We start from the raw sequence: 16,333 nt of genomic DNA, 5'->3' as shown, positions 1-16,333 counted from the left end.
CCTTTGCACTGAGACTCAGTTCCAGGTTAACATGGTCCAGTTCTAAAAGGCCAAACATTATTTGCTGGCCTTGATACTCATAGGGACATTTGGTCACCTCTTTTATTCTGATCACAACCTAGAATTCCTGCACTGATAAATGACTGAGTCTTTTGATTTATTTTTTGCAGAGGTAAAATCTGTCAGCTAGTAATCTGGTTATTTTCTGATCAGTGTGGCCAGATGGCACTTTCGATGTTAAAACTGTTCAGAGAAAGAGGTTTCACGGTGTTCTATAAGTTCTCAGCACTGCTTCTCATACATCCACATTTTTGATGATGAAAACTTTTTTCTGAGCCCAGAAACTTAGATATTCAATGATGAAAAGTGATGTGGGAATCTCCCAATGTCTGGTTAGCCAGGGAGCGTCCTCCAAACCCTGTTTGATTAGACATTCAATACAATTATATATATTTCCTGTTTAGATATTTACTTTGATGAAGGGCATTTAAAACTTTTCCATAGGCCGCATGCAGTGGCTCATGCCTATAATCCCAGCGCTTTGGGAGGCCGAGGTGGGTGGATCACGAAGTCAGGAGTTCGAGACCAGCCTAACAAACATGGTGAAACAATGTCCCTACTAAAAATACAAAAAATAGCCGGGCATGGTGGTATGTGTCTGTAATCCCAGCTACTCGGGAGGCTGAGGCAAGAGAATCACTTGAATCCGGGAGGCAGAGGCTGCAGTGAGCCAAGATTGCACTCCAGCCTGGGCAACAGAGTGAGACTTTGTCTCAAAAAAACAAAAAACAAAACAAAACAAAAAACACTTTTCCATTACAGTTGTTATTACTGCATGATAACCATTATTGTTGCATTAATAATTAGTATTGTATAGAACACTTGTACATTGTCATTTGCAGAATATCTTTTTATATTTGCCATTTTTGGGCCAAGTGCACTGGCTCACGTCTGTAATCTCAGCACTTTGGGATGCCAAGGTGTGAGGATCTCTTGAGACCAGGAGTTAGAGGCCAGCCTGGGCAACACAGTGAGGATTCATCTCTAGCTATCAGGCCCAAATATGGCAAATTTAAAAAGATATTCTGCAAATGACAATATATAAGTGTTCTGTACACTATTCACTGTTTTTGTTTTTGTTGTTGTTTTTTAGAGACAGGGTCTCACTACATTGCCCAGGCTGGAGTGCAGTGGCTATTCACAGGCACGATCCCACTACTGATCAGCACGGGAGTTTTGACCTGCTCTGTTTCCGACCTGGGCCAGTTCACCACTCCTTAGGCAACCTGGTGGTCCCCCGCTCCCAGGAAGTCACCATATTGATGCCGAACTTAGTGTGGCAACCCAATCGGCATAGCGCACTACAGCCCAGAACTCCTGGACTCAAGCAATCCTCCAGCCTCAGCCTCCTGAGTAGCTGGGACTACAGGCACAAGCCACTGCACCCGGCACAGTATTCATTATTAATGCAACAATAATGGTAATCATGCAGTAGTTTGGGCCTGTAATCTCCGCACTTTGGGAGGCTGAGGCGGGCAGATCACTTAAGGTCAGGAGTTCAAGACCAGCCTGGATGACTTGGTGAACCCCCATCTCTATTAAAAATACAAAAATTAGCCAAGCATGGTAGCGGGCTCCTGTAATCCCAGCTATTCAGGAGGCTGAGGAAGGAGAATCGCTTGAACCGGGGAGGTGGAGGTTTTAGTGAGCTGAGATCGCGCCACTGCACTCCAGCCTAGATGACAGACAGGGAGACCCTGTCTCAAAGAAAAAAATCTGCCTGAGTCCTCTCCACTGTCCTTTTAGGTGCCCTTGCCACCCAAAAGAACTCTTTTAGTGCAATAAAAGTACCTAATTTTGTTATTTAACTTATTAAGAGGATATTTGTTTTTCAAAATTTTTTCATGCTGCTTCCCTTATTTCTGTTTACTTCGTAATCTTTTTTCTTCTTCTCCTTTCTCTTTCATTTACTAGAACTCAAATTAGAGAGTTTGAAATGCCTGTTAATACGAATAGTTCTTGGACTGATTTCTGACTCATCATCTTTTAGCCAAACAGCTTGAAATTACAATCAATTGCCTACCTCTTTGGCAGCCTCTGAGGACTCCCTTAGATCTCTGGAGCTGGGAGTTTGAGTTCATTCTGGTGTTATCCAGCACAACTTCTTCATGAAACAGAGGAGAGTAGAGGGATCAAAGTTACTGCAGTTAAGTTCAAACTAGCGAAGGGAAAACTAGAGAAGGAGTCAGAACCAGAACCCGCACATGCAATATTCTAGTCCAGGTTTCTTTTTTCTTTCCTTTGCTCTTCTATGAGTGCTATCCCTCATCTATCCTTTTAAACGAATGTGTATTTTCTCCCTAATCCCATGTGATGGATTCAAGAATCATTTGATTTTTTATTTTTTAAGATAGAGTCTTGCTCTGTTGCCCAGGCTGGAGGGTAGTGCTGCTATCTCAGCTCACTGCAACCTCTATCTCCTGGCTCAGCCTCCCGAGTAGCTGGGACTACAGGCACAGACCACCACGCCTGGCTAATTTTTGTACTTTAAGTAGAGATGGGGGTTTCACCATGTTGGCCAGGCTGGTCTCGAACTCCTGACCTCAGGTGATCCACCTGCCTCAGCCTCCCAAATTACAAATCCCTCCCGGGATTACAGGCGTGAGCCACCATGCCCGGTCTTCAAGGATCCTTTTAAATATCAGTGGGTTACACAACTGTGACATTTGAGACACAGCAGTCATAAGACTAGCCAGGCCTCTTTGGAAATCACAGCTTTCAAGATGGGAGTCTCCTCCCAACTTTTTTGTTCTGGTCTTAGGGCAGTAACAAGAGATTTTCTCGTGACATACCTAAGCCTTCCTGCTTTGGGCTGAATTGAAAGTAGTGTAGTACTTGCCAATCCCGTGGTATTTTGGTGTCTCTCTGGTCCTCACCAAGATTAGGAAGTGGGAACATTTAAATCCCATGCCCGCAGGCTCCCTTTCCCTTCTTTTTTTCTTCCTTCCTTTCTTTCTTTCTTTTAAGTCAAGCACACTGCTAAACCCAAATTGGGAGATCTTCCAAAAATTAGGTCTCTTTAAACTCTATCCTTTCCCTTTTCTTTCTCCCAGTCATGGTGCCTGCCTCACAATGCACCCAAAGGCAGTAAGTCTACAAATGCACAGAGGAGAAAAATAAGAATCGTGCACTGAGTTTTATTTCTTTTCTTTTTAATTCCTCATTTTATAATTTTTTATTTTTTTGGCCGGGCACAGTGGCTTACTCCTGTAAATCAGCACTTTGGAAGGCTGAGGCAGGAGGATCACTTAAGGTCAGGGTTTAAGATCAGCCTGGGCAACATAGAGAAACCTCATATCTTAAAAAAAAAAAAAAAAAACTGGCATGGTGTATGCCTGTAATCCTCTACTCAGGAGGCTAGGTGGGAGGATCACCTGAAGCCACAGTGAGCTATGATTGCACCTCTGCAGTCCAGCCTGAGTAACAGTGAGAGACCCTGTCTCTATAAAAATAGGCTGGGCATGGTGGCTCATGCCTATAATCCCAGCACTTTGGGAGGCAGATGAATCACGAAGTCAGGCGTTCGAGACCAGCCTGGCCAACATGGTGAAACTCCATCTCTACTAAAATTATAAAAAATTAGCTGTGCGTGGTGGTGGGCGCCTGTAATCCCAGCTACTCAGGAGGCTGAGACAGGAGAATCGCCTGAACCTGAAAGGCAGAGGTTGCAGTGAGCCGAGATCGCACCACTGCACTCCAGTCCAGGTGACAGTGTATGACTCTATCTCAAAAAAATAAATAAGAAAAATAAAATAAAACTTTTTTTTTGAGGCTGGGCGTGGTGGCTCACGCCTGTAATCCAAGCACTTTGGAGGCTAAGGTGGGCAGATCACCTGAGGTCAGGAGTTCAAGACCAGCCTGACCAAAATGGTGAAACCCTGTCTTTTAAAAATAAATAAATAAATAAATAAATGTAAAACAAACAAACAAAAAAAAACTTTTTTTTTTGGAACAGGGTCTCGCTCTGTCACCCACGCTGGCCTCGAACTCTAGGGCTCAAGGGATCCTCCCACGTCAGCCCTGTGTGTAGCTAGCCTACAAGTGTGCACCACTGTGCCCAGTATTATACAGAATTTTTAATTATTATAATTTCTATTTTGAACACGTGACCTAAATCAAACAATTAGAGTCATCTTTTTTTTTTTTTGAGATAGACTATTGCTCTGTCACCCAGGCTGAAGTGCAGTGGCGTGATTTGAGCTCACCACAACCTCTGCCTCCTGGGTTCAAGTGATTCTCCTGCCTCAGCCTCCCAAGTAGCTGGAATTACAGGCATACGCCACCACACCCAGCTAACTTTTGTGTTTTTAGTAGAAATGAGGTTTTACCCTGTTGGCCAGGCTGGTCTCAAACTCCTGAGCTCAGAAGATCTCAGCCTCCCAAAGTGCTGGGATTACGGGCGTGAGCCACCATACCCCGCTTGATAGTCATCCTGAGTTTTGAACTGTGTATGAACTATTTTCAAACTCTTCTTGTCATTTAGACCTAGATTGCATTCCTTGCTAGCTGGGAGACCTTGAGCCAGTCATTTAACCTCCCTGAGCTTCTATTTTTCCCAGCTGTCGAATAGCTATACTAGCTCAAAGGGCTGCTATGAGAAATAAATAAGTGCTACCTGCTTGGCATACGGCAGCCCCTAACTAGTGCTAACGCCTCTTTCATCCCTGCCCAAGTCGTACCTCTGCCACCCTCTTTTCACCATTGCTCTGCTTTTCCTCTCCCTCCTCAACCCTCCTGGGTTCTTTCCTCATTTCTACTAACAGCATAGCTAAGCACGGGTTCACTTTCCTAGGCCAACTCCCCATTTCTTACACTGCAGGCTGTTTGGTTCATTTCCATTTCCACCCAGCAGGGAAGACTAACTTTCCTTCTCCTGGCTCTGGAATTTGTGTGTCTGTTTGTTTGTTTGAAGTTGAACATGGCAGGGATCGGCCTGCATCTTCCATTCCTGCTCATTTTGGTTCTTCAGAGGGGATCGGGTCTTCTTTGGCAGGGAAACTTTAAAATAACACCCCAGGCAAAGCACAAAAAGTCAGCTGCAACCAGCCTTTCCCAAAGACCAGCTGCCCGCTCACCCAACAAACAGATAGAGATTCCTCTACAGGATTCTATCTTTTTGGGGACTATTCATCCAGCTTTTGGTTTACCACCAGAGCTGGTATTTGCTATCAAGCTGTGATAAAAACTACAAAGATAACAGCTTTCTGAAGGACTGATGGCATCTTTGAGATGCCTCAGGCTGATCTGCAGAGACTGTCATCGCAGTTTAGCTGCCTTTGCACCAGTCCTCTGGCCTCACGTATTTTCACATTATTGGAATTTACTTCATTGATTCCTAATGGCCTGGGCAAGTCGGCCTGGAAAGGGAGGCCCTTCCTTGCACTAAAATCACAATCAGAGTCATCCCTGTGGGAGGGAGAAGGAGAGATTTCCTAACGTTTCCTGAAAGCACACCAAGAATTCCCCTTGGCATGGAGCTGGGGTCAGGAACATGGCTTCCAACTTTGTACTGTGTACCCAAGAATTACAGCTAGGAAATCACAGCAGAGGGGTCATCTATTCATTCATCAAATATTTATTAGGTATCTTCTCTGTACGAGACACTCTGCTAGGGCCTCAGTTTACAAAGATGCATAAGTCATGGTTCCTACCAGGCAAAGTCAAATAAGCCTTCAGATACTCACAGTGCTGTGTGATTCACATCTTAAGAGAGGGCTGTATTGGCTGGGTGCAGTGGCTCACACCTGTAATCCCAGCACTTTGGGAGGCCAAGGCGGGTGGATCACTTGAGGTCAGGTGTTCAAGACCAGCCTGGCCCATATGGTGAACTCTCGCCTCTACTAAAAATAGAAAAATCAGCTGGGCGTGGTGATGTGCACCTGTAATCCCAGCTACTTGGGAGGCTGAGGCAGGAGAATCATTTGAACTGGGAGGTGGAGGTTGCAGTGAGTTGAGATTGTGCCATTGCACTCCAGCCTGGGCAACAAGAGCAAAACTCTGTCTCAAAAAAAAAAAAAAAAAAAAAGCTGTGTTAAGGTTGAGGATCTCAGAAGAGGGAAGCCCTCACGCTGCAGATGGTGGAATCAGGTGGAGGAAAGATGGCTTCACAGAGGAGGTGACTGTCTGCAGAGCCTTTCAGGAGGAAGAGCTCAGCCACCAGAGACAAATGGCATGAGGGCTGAAGTGGGGGAGAAAGAAGTGACTGTTTGGTTTGAGTCTTTCCTGAAGCAGTTCCAGAAACAAGAACATGAAGGTAGTAGTGAATTTGGGAGATGATTCCAGAAAACCTCAGAGGGACGTGGGGAGTGCAGCAAGGAGCGGAAGAAAGGCATGGCATGTTAGCAAGCCGCTTGCCATTATGAGCAATTGGAGCTCAGTCCACCAGGCAGCTCTGGAAGTTGATGGAGAGCAAGTCTCAGAGTCATCGCAGCACAAGGGCAGAGAAGTTGGGTGGGGGGAGTTGCTTTCAGGGATACTTCCAGCTTGCCCTGCCTCTATGTTCTTAGAGTCAAAGAAAAGCCGCAGGAGAGTTGTAGTTATTTGCAGCAGTGTTCCGTGCGTACAGGTCAATGCAGCCAGATATCAGGGAGGCCCCATGGTAACTGCTACATGGGACCAAAAGAACTGAGACATGAAAACAGCACCACAGGCTGGGCATGGTGACTCACGCCTGTAATCCCAGCACTTTGGGAGGCTGAGGTGGGCGGATCGCCCGAGGTTTGAGACCAGCTTGGCCAACATGGTGAAACCCTGTCTCTACTAAAAATACAAAAATTAGCCCAGTGTGGTGGCAGGCACCTGTAATCCCAGCTACTTGGGAGGCTGAGGCAGGAGAATCGCTTGAACCTGGGAGGCGGAGGTTGCTGTGAGCAGAGATGGAGCCACTGCACTCCAGCCTGGGCGACACAGTGAGACTCCGTCTCAAAAAAATAAATAAATAAAATAAATTTTAAAAAAGAAAACAGCACCACAAATGATGGGCCATTTGTTGAAGTGGCAAGAAGTAGGTTGTGATTTGGGAAGGCAGAATGACACAGAGACACCGCCTTGGCCAGAACACCACATGGATGAATTGCTAGCATTTATGGGAATGTGAGTGAATCATTCCATTTTCTGTACTCCCAGGCAAAGCAGAGCCCTTGTGCTATTATAGCATTAGCTGTGTATGCCTATGTGTACCCAACCAGACCATCAGTTTGTGAATTGTGATTTCATTCACAATCCTGAGTCTAACAGCCAGCCCAGGGTCTAGCACAGGGCAAGGACTCAGAAGGTATTTGAGTGATGGATGACTAGTTTGATTTATGCTCACAGTTCTACCCAGAGCTATTTACTGTGCTTAGAGTAGGATTATCTTGTGTACACACTTTGGAAGTGGATTGGAGAGGCGTGGTTGACAGGTTGCTCTGAAATATTTTGGAGCTCCTCCCTGTAAGTCCAGAGCTGGTCCCAGGAGACACTTCCTTCTTCCCGTGCTACTGCAGCAAGGCCAGCAAGAACTTTGCCGAATTGTCACTTTCATGGAAGACATCGTGCTGCAGTCCTGTTGTCATCAGAGGAGACTGGACTTTCCCTCCGGCCTCGGCCAATGGAGTGGCCCAAGCTCCTTTTTCTGACTAGTTCAGACAGCAGTTGCCTCTGGTTGCCAACCAGAGAAAGAGGCTATCACTGTCATTCGACAAGAGGACAGTTTTCTGAAGTGGCCATGTGACCTTTTCAGAAAATCCCCATGGAAAGGGGAAATATCTTGATGTAAACAAGAGGAAAACAGAAACGACTCAGTCACCAAAATGGGGCCTCACACCCAATGATTCTGACACAGACATCAAGATAGAGGAATGTTAATAGAATCCCATCATAGGGTCCATAAAGAACCTCTAGAGGTCTATTCAGTTCATCCTCCTGTGGAGATAAACCAAACTGAATTCATTAAACAGCTATACTTAAAAACTTTTTAGGAAAGAAGATTATTTTTTGACTTTTCTCATTAGGCATCAGAAAATGTTTAGATAAGAAGTTCTTTGGAAAAGAGATTTCTTTTGTCTTTACCCATTAAGGATCAAAGAATGTTTACAGGTATAATAGAATAATAGAACTTATTTCCTGAAAACTCATTTCATAGCTGAGGAACTGAAGCAGAGCCAGACTAAAATGTGTCCTTTGACCCACTGTTCAGAAACTTCCTTCAATCATTCATCAGGCATTCCTTGAGTCCCTGCCCCATGGACCTTTATTTGGAGCTGGGGAAATTGAACTCAGCAAGGCAGTTATGACACCACCAGGAGGCGGCTTATAATCCAGATGAACAAGAATATTTGCATTTAATTAACTATAACCAGATGTCACCAATGCCATAATGAAGGCATCAAATGCATCTTAAGTCTTACCAAGGGCCTTTTTGTTTTAAAAAAAATGGGCAGTCTGCTAGGTGAGGTGGCTCATGCCTATAACCTTAGCACTTTGGGAGGCCTAAGGTGGGAGGATTACTTGATTTCAGGAGTTCAAAACCAGTCCAGGTAACATAATGAGACCTCATTTCTACAAAAAAATTTTTAAAGGCTGGGCGTGGTGGCTCACGCCTGTAATCCCAGCACTTTGGTAGGCCGAGACGGGTGGATCATGAGGTCAAGAGATCGAGATCATCCTGGTCAACATGGTGAAACCCCGTCTCTACTAAAAACACAAACAATTAGCTGGGCATGGTGGTGCGTGCCTGTAGTCCCGGCTACTCGGGAGGCTGAGGCAGGAGAATTGCCTGAACCCAGGAGGCGGAGGTTGCAGTGAGCCGAGATCGCGACATTGCACTCCAGCCTGGGTAACAAGAGCAAAACTCTGTCTCAAAAAAATAAAAATTTTTTTAAATGAGGTAAGCATGATGACACACATTTGTAATCCCAGCTACTTGGGAGGCCGAGGTGGTACAATCACTTGAATCTAGGAGGTTGATGCTGCAATGAGCTGTGATCATGCCTCTGCACTTCTGCCTGGGTGACAGAGTGAGATCCTGTCCAAAAAAATAAAAAGAAATTTTATAAAAGAGAAATAAATTCACTTGGGTACACACTTAATGACAATTGTGTAAATCCCTGGATTCTTCTGTAAAAACAGGAAACACAAGTCCCCATCTCAAGTTTGTAGTGCCAGACTATTATTTGTCCAAAGAGTTCAAAGGAGCTAGACTTTCCTACTGCTGCAACCTTGGAAATGTGGTCTCACTATGTTGCCTCGGCTGGTTCTCTAAAATAAAAGAAGAGGAAAATCCTTCTACTTCTACATATATATATATATATATATATATATTTTTTTTTTTTTTTTTTTTTTTTTTTTTTTTCAGACAGAGTTTCCCTCTTGTTGCCCAGGCTGGAATGCAATGGCGCGATCTCGGCTCACCGCAACCTCTGCCTCCCAGTAAAGCGATTCCTGCTTCAGCATTACAGGTGCCCACCACCACACCTCTCAAATTTTTTGTATTTTTAGTAGAGACTGACTTTCATCTTCTTGGCCAGGCTGGTCTTGAACTCCTGACCTCAGTTGATCCACCCACCTCGGCCTCGCAAAGTGCTGGGATTACAGACATGAGCCCCTGTGTCCGGCCCACTTAATATTTTTGAATGAAGGGGTCATATGAGTCACTGGTACATGGATGATTGTCATTGTCATGTACATGGATGATTGTCATTGTCATGTACATAGCTGATTGCCAAAGCAACCAGTAGAGGTTAGGATATAATTCTATTTGAGCAATACAGTGTCAATTACACTCTGAAAGAAAGATGTTAGTAGACTATGGTACTGATACTTACTACTGTAAAAAGAAAAAAAGTACCATCTTACTGAAGTTAAGAAAGGAGATACTACCAGGAAGATGGCTTTTGACTAGTAAGATAGGAGGGGGAAAACCCTGTGGGACATACAGGTGTGTGAATGCCACTAACTCCACCATTGCTATTTCATGACTCATTCAAGAATTGGACTTGAAGGTGTGGCTTAGTGACGCACTGCAGTAAAAGTGTCACTTAGGTTCTGGACCAAATCTTCTGCTCCCCTCGTAGTCAGCAGTGATCTAGCTCAGCTGCCTGCTCCATAGCTGAATGCTGAGGAGAATCTGTTCTGGCCAACTCATGAGATACCCGACTCTATTTCCTGCAAATCTCTACCTTCTCTCTGCAGCCTGATTTGGACTGATGGCCACATGAAGCTAGAAACCTTGGAAGTAGTTGCTGCCTCTCTGCTTCTCACTGCTACTCAACCTCTTCCTTACCCCATTCAGTTGGTCATCAGATTCTCTCAGTTGTCTTAATTTAATTAATTAATTAATTAATTAATTTGAGACAGAGTCTCATTATGTCACCCAGGCTGGAGCGCAGTGGCATGATCTTGGCTCACTGCAACCTCCACTTCCGAATTCAAGTAATTCTCGTGCCTCAGCCACCTGAGTAGACGGCACTACCGGTGGGCACCACCATCCCCAACAATATTTTGCATTTTTGTTGTTGTTGTTGTTGAGACACAGTCTCTGTCACCTAGGCTGGAGTGCAGTGGTTCCATCTTGGCTTACTGCAACCTCTGCCTCCCGGGTTCAATGATTCTCCTGCCTCAAACTTCCAAGTAGCTGGGACTACAGGCATGCGCCACCATGCCTGGCTAATTTTTTATATATTTTTAGTAGAGATGGATTTTCGCCACGTTGGCCAGGCTGGTCTTGAACTCCTGACCTCAAGTGATCTGCCTGCCTTGGCCTCCCAAAGTGTTGAGATTATAGGTGTGAGCTACTACACCTGGCCTAAAGTTTTTTCTTTCAATAAAAACATAATAATAGTTTCTTGTCCAAATATTACCACCTCTAGGAGGCTTCCCTTACTTTTCCCTTTTTCCCCACAGGCAGAATTAATAGATTCCTCTGGCACTTGGAGCCATCTCCACTGCCCCCTCACTTTGTACTCTGTATAGTTATCTATGTGTCTGTAGTTCCAAGGTGTGGAATGGATCATGTTTCCATTTATCTGTGTATGCCCAGTGTGTGACTGTTGATAGATAATGAATATTTGTTGAACAAGTGATTGAATGAATGAATGAGTGATTGTCCTGGGTGTCTGGGACACCCAAGCCCACCTGACTGGCTTTTCTCTTCAGTTTATGGACATGCTCATCTCACAAGGCCAGCTCTCCTTTGAACCCTGTCACTGTTCTTCATTTCATGGCCCCATCAGTTGAGCAGGTTGTCTTGCTTGCTATCTTCATGCCTTCACTGGTCAGCCTTACCACCCTTGTCAAGGGTACCATTATCTCCCAGCTGCAAAATGAAATGATAGTTTTCAATCCTTATCTTATTAACACTGTGCCTCAGTTGACTTTGTAAACGCGCCTTTCTTCTTGAATCTAATCATTTCTTGGACTAACGCTTTCTTCTGAGCTTCTCCATGTGCTCTCTTCTCTAGTCCTAGCCTCTTCTTGTTCGCCCAGCACTCTGGGTGATCTCTTGGCTTCAAGCCCTATCAATTTGCTCCCAAGACATCAAACTTGTGCCTACCTGTGGGACATTCTTCTGCCTGCTAGGTGCACTGATGAGGCTCATTAGGCCTGTCTGTGTGGGAGTTTTGAAGTTCAGGAGTTTGAAGATGAATTCAGGCACTACTTCAGTGACCTCTGAACTGGTGCCTCTGCTGCTGCTCTGATCCCTTGCAATGTGCACTAACACCACACTCAGAACTAGTGACCTTGTTAAAACTAGCATCCGTCTGGGCGCAGTGGCTTACGCCTGTAATCCCAGCACTTTGGGAGGCCAAGGCGGGCGGAATAGCTTGAGGTCAGGAGCTCGAGAATAGCATGGCCAATATGGTAAACCCCTTCTCTAATAAAAATACAAAGATTAGCTGGGCGTGGTGGTGCACATCTATAATCCCAGCTACTCTGGAGGCTGAGGCAGGAGAATCAATTGAATTTGGGAGGCGGAGTTTGCAGTGAGCCGAGACTACACCACTGAACTCTAGCCTGGGTGACAGAGCAAGAGACTCTTTCTCAAACAACAACAACAACAACAAAAACAAAAACAAAAAACAAAACCCAAAACCAATACAAAACCCACTAACATCTGACTGGTCACTCCTCTACTCAATGGCTCTGCATGCCATCAGAGCAAAAGCCAAAATCCTTACAATTTGGCCCCATTATCTTCCTACCTCATTTCTAACTTCTATTCACTCTGGCTAAAGCAGCCCAAACCTTCTAGCTGTTCTTTCTTTTATTTATTTCTTTTTTTTTAAATATGCATTTTTGCAAAAAATTTTTAATTTTTAAAATTTTAAAGTGTTTTTTAAGAGACAGTGTCTTGCTCTGTCCCCCAGGCTAGAGTGCAGTGGGATAGTCATGGCTCACTGCAGCCTTGAATTCCTGGACTCCAGCACTCCCTCTGCCTCAGCCTCCCAAGCGCTGGAATTACAGGCCACTGTGCTGGCCGCCCATTTCTTTTACATTGTGGCAGGGTCTCAGTATGTTGCCCAGGCTCCTGAGTAGCTGGGATCACATGCATGTGCCACCATGCCCTGTTCTTCTAGCTGTTTTTGTTTGTTTGTTTGCTTGTTTTGAGACAGAGTCTCGCTCTTGTCGCCCAGGCTTGAGTGCAGTGGCATGATCTCAGCTCACTGCAGCCTCCTCCTCCTGGGTCAAAGTGATTCTCCTGCCTCAGCCTCCCCAAGTAGCTAGGACTACAGGCACCCGCCATTATGCCCAGCTAATTTTTGTATTTTTAGTAGAGATGGAGTTTTGCCATGTCGGCCAGGCTGGTCTCAAACTCTTGACCTTACATGATCCACCCACCTTGGCCCCCCAAAGTGCTGGGATTACAGGTGCAAGCCACCGTGCCCGGCTTTTTCTTTTCTTTTTTAACTTTTATTTTAGGTCCAGGAATACATGTGCAGGTTTGTTAGTGCAGGCAAACTCGCGTCACAGTGGTTTGGTATATAGACCATTTTGTCACCCAGGTACTAAGCACAGTACCCGATAGTTATTTTTCCCATCCTCTCCCATGTCCGTCCAGCAGGCCTCAGTGTCTGTTGTTCCCCTCTTTATGCCCATTGGTTCTCGTTATTTAGCTCCCATTTATAAGTGAGAATATGTGGGCTTTGGTGTTCTGTTCCTGCAGGATGTGATGATGAAATGAAACTTGGATTTAGAGTCAGAAGAGGTCTGAGTCCTGGCATTGCCTTTTAGAGGCTGGTTAATCTTGGGAGAAGTCGCTTTATCTCTCCAGGTCTGTTTCCTTACCTATAAAATAAAATGATTGAACCAGAAAAGAGATGGCAGATAAGTTTCTCTTTTGGTGCTAAGCCTGATAAATGGCTAGTGATTTTCTGGAGAATTTGTTGAGAATACCAAGCTCAGTGGCAAAGAGTTAAGTTTGCTAAGAATGCTGGCCTCCAGCTCCATCCACGTTCCTAGAAAGGACATGATCTTGTTATTTCTTTTTGACAGGGTCTTGCTCTGTCGCCAGGTTGAAGTGAAGTGCAGTGGCATGATCACAGCTCACTGCAGGCTTGACCTCACAGGCTCAAGCAATCCTTCCACCTTAGCTTCCTAAGTGGCTAGGACTACATGGTGTGCACCACAATGCCTGACTAATTTTTAAATTTTTTTGTAGAGATAGGATCTCCTTACATTGCCCAGGCTGGTCTTAAACTCCTGGGCTCAAGTGATCCTCCCACCTCAGCCTCTCAAACTGCTGGGATTACAGCCATGAACCACCATGCCTGGTCAATCTCACTCTTTTTTGTGGCTGCATAGTATTCCATGGTGTATATGCATTCTGGCCATTCTTGAAGGCACCAAGCACACTCTTGCTCTGCCTGGAGTATACTTCCTCTGAATGTCTGCATTAATCTGTCCCTCATTGTCTTTAGTTCCTCTCAATGTCACCTTCTCAGCGAAGTCTTCCCTTACCATCTTTGAAATATTACAACCAGCTTAGCTTTGTTTTGTCTCAGTTTTGCTTTTTTCTATTCCCTTCTCTGCTGTGTTTTACTTCTTCGTACTTACCATCATCAAACATGCTTTATATTTTACATATTTGTTTTTTGTTTGTCCACTCCCAACAGAAGCAAGCTCCATGAGGACAGAATTTATGACTATTTTGTTCACTGCTGTTTTCCCCAGGCCTAGAAACGTGATTGGGATATAGTATGAGTTCAGTGAATATTTACAGAATGAATGATTATCTCTAGTCCAAATATTCTGCTGTCTTCTATCTTATCCCCAAAAATCTGACTCTCTCTCTCTCTCTCTCTTTTTTTTTTGCGATGGAGTTTAGCTCTTGTTGCCCAGGCTGGAGTGCAATGGTGCGATCTCGGCTCACCACAACCTCTGCCTCCTGGTTTAAGGGATTCTCCTGCCTCAGCATCCCGAGTAGCTAAGATTACAGGCATGTGCCACCATGCCTGGCTAATTATTTTTGTATTTTTAGTAGAGACAGGGTTTTTCCATGTTGGTCAGGCTGGTCTCAAACTCCCTACCTCAGGTGATCTGCCCACCTTGGCCTCCCAGTGCTGGGATTACAGGTGTGAGCCACTGCACCCAGCCTGACTCTTACCATAATACTATGACTCTCATCTTTTAAATATATCTTGAATCCTCTCTTCTCTATCTACTTTGCCACTACCCTGGACTCTGACGGATATGCCTATCTGACCTCAGCACTCCCTATTTGAAACCTTTCTGAACTCCCTGGCATGACAGACACTTTTCTCATGAACTGGCCCCTGTCTGTCTCTCAATTTCATCTCATATCACTGTCAGGCAACCCTCTAGCCATAGAAAACTCCTTGCCTTTACACACCTGAATCTACAATTTATTTTGTTCCTTGGTGAATTTTGCTCACCTGAAATGCACTTCTCCTCTTCTTTGCCTTGCTAGCTTGTAGGCAAACTTCAAGCCTCTCAGCTCTCCCCAAGACTGGCCCTTTAAGCCAAGGTTAGACTATATAAGTACTTCTCAAAACAAAAAACAAAAACAAAACAAACAAAGAATATATAACTACTCACGCAGCATCCAGGGCTTATACATCATACGACCATTGGCTGGTTGCTTACCTGACTTCATAAGATATGAGTTCCTTGAGGAAAGGAACCATAGCTCATTTTCTTTTCTTTCTTTTCTTTTTTGAGATGGAGTTTTGCTCTTGTTGCTCAGGCTGGAGTGCAATGGCATGGTCTTGGCTCACTGCAACTTCTGCCTCCCAGGCTCAACTGATTCTCTTGCCTCAGCCTCCCAAGTAGCTGGGATTACAGGCACATGCCACCATACCCAGCTAATTTTTGTTTTTTTATTAGAGACAGGGTATCACCATGTTGGCCAGGCTGGTCTCAAACTCCCGACCTCAAGTGATCTGCCTGCCTCGGCCTCCCAAAGTGCTGGGATTACAGGCGTGAGCCACCACATTTGGCCCAGACTATGTTCTTGAGGACTAAGTGTATACAGGTGATGGACAGATGGTGGACACAAAGGTATTCCAAGTGGAAAAATAATAGAAGCAGAGGCAAGAATTTTCACATTATTTTGATGTAGATTTTACAGTTAGTAAATTTGGCCACATCTGCAATTAACTCTGTCCTATAAAATCATCATCCCCTGCAGTATATTTCAAATTAAAACCTTACCCCTCCCTGCCCTAACACACACATATTTTTAGAGATGGTTTCTCACTATGTTGCCCAGGCTAGACTTGAATTCCTGGGTTCAACCGATCCTCCTACCTTAGCCTCCTGAGTAGCTGAGACTACAGCAGCATGCCACGGTGACTGGCTTAACTATATTTTTGAAAACACACTTTTATTCTGGAAAGAAATTAGTGATCCAAGAAAAAAAAAGAAAACGCACTTTTAATCATTTTGAAATGTGTTCCTAACTCTCAAATCCTAGATGAGCTAGACCCTTTCTTAACACACACCTCTCAATATTGAGAGCATAAGATTTAAATGTATATACACATTCACTCATTCATTCAAAGGACACCTACTGAGTGCCCACTGTGTTCCAGGCACTGTTCTCGACACTAGTGATACCATTACCAGAATACACATAACATTTGTAACATAATCATAGACATACATGGAATTTTTTGTGAGGCCTCTGAGGCCATGGTTAGGATCATAGGTTCATGAGCCAGAATGCCTGGGTTAAACCCCCGCTCTGCCACCTTCTAGTTGTGGGAACTCAGTGATGTCACTTACTTGGTCTCTTTATGTATAAAATGGGTGTAACAGCAGTCTCTAGCTCATGGGC

Source organism: Aotus nancymaae, unplaced genomic scaffold, assembly GCF_030222135.1.
Source record: "Aotus nancymaae isolate 86718 unplaced genomic scaffold, 86718_ANA_hifiasm-v0.15.2.pri h1tg000006l, whole genome shotgun sequence".
Lineage (NCBI taxonomy): Eukaryota > Metazoa > Chordata > Mammalia > Primates > Aotidae > Aotus > Aotus nancymaae.
The sequence above is the reverse complement of the archived record's forward strand: the minus strand, read 5'-3'. Positions refer to the sequence as shown.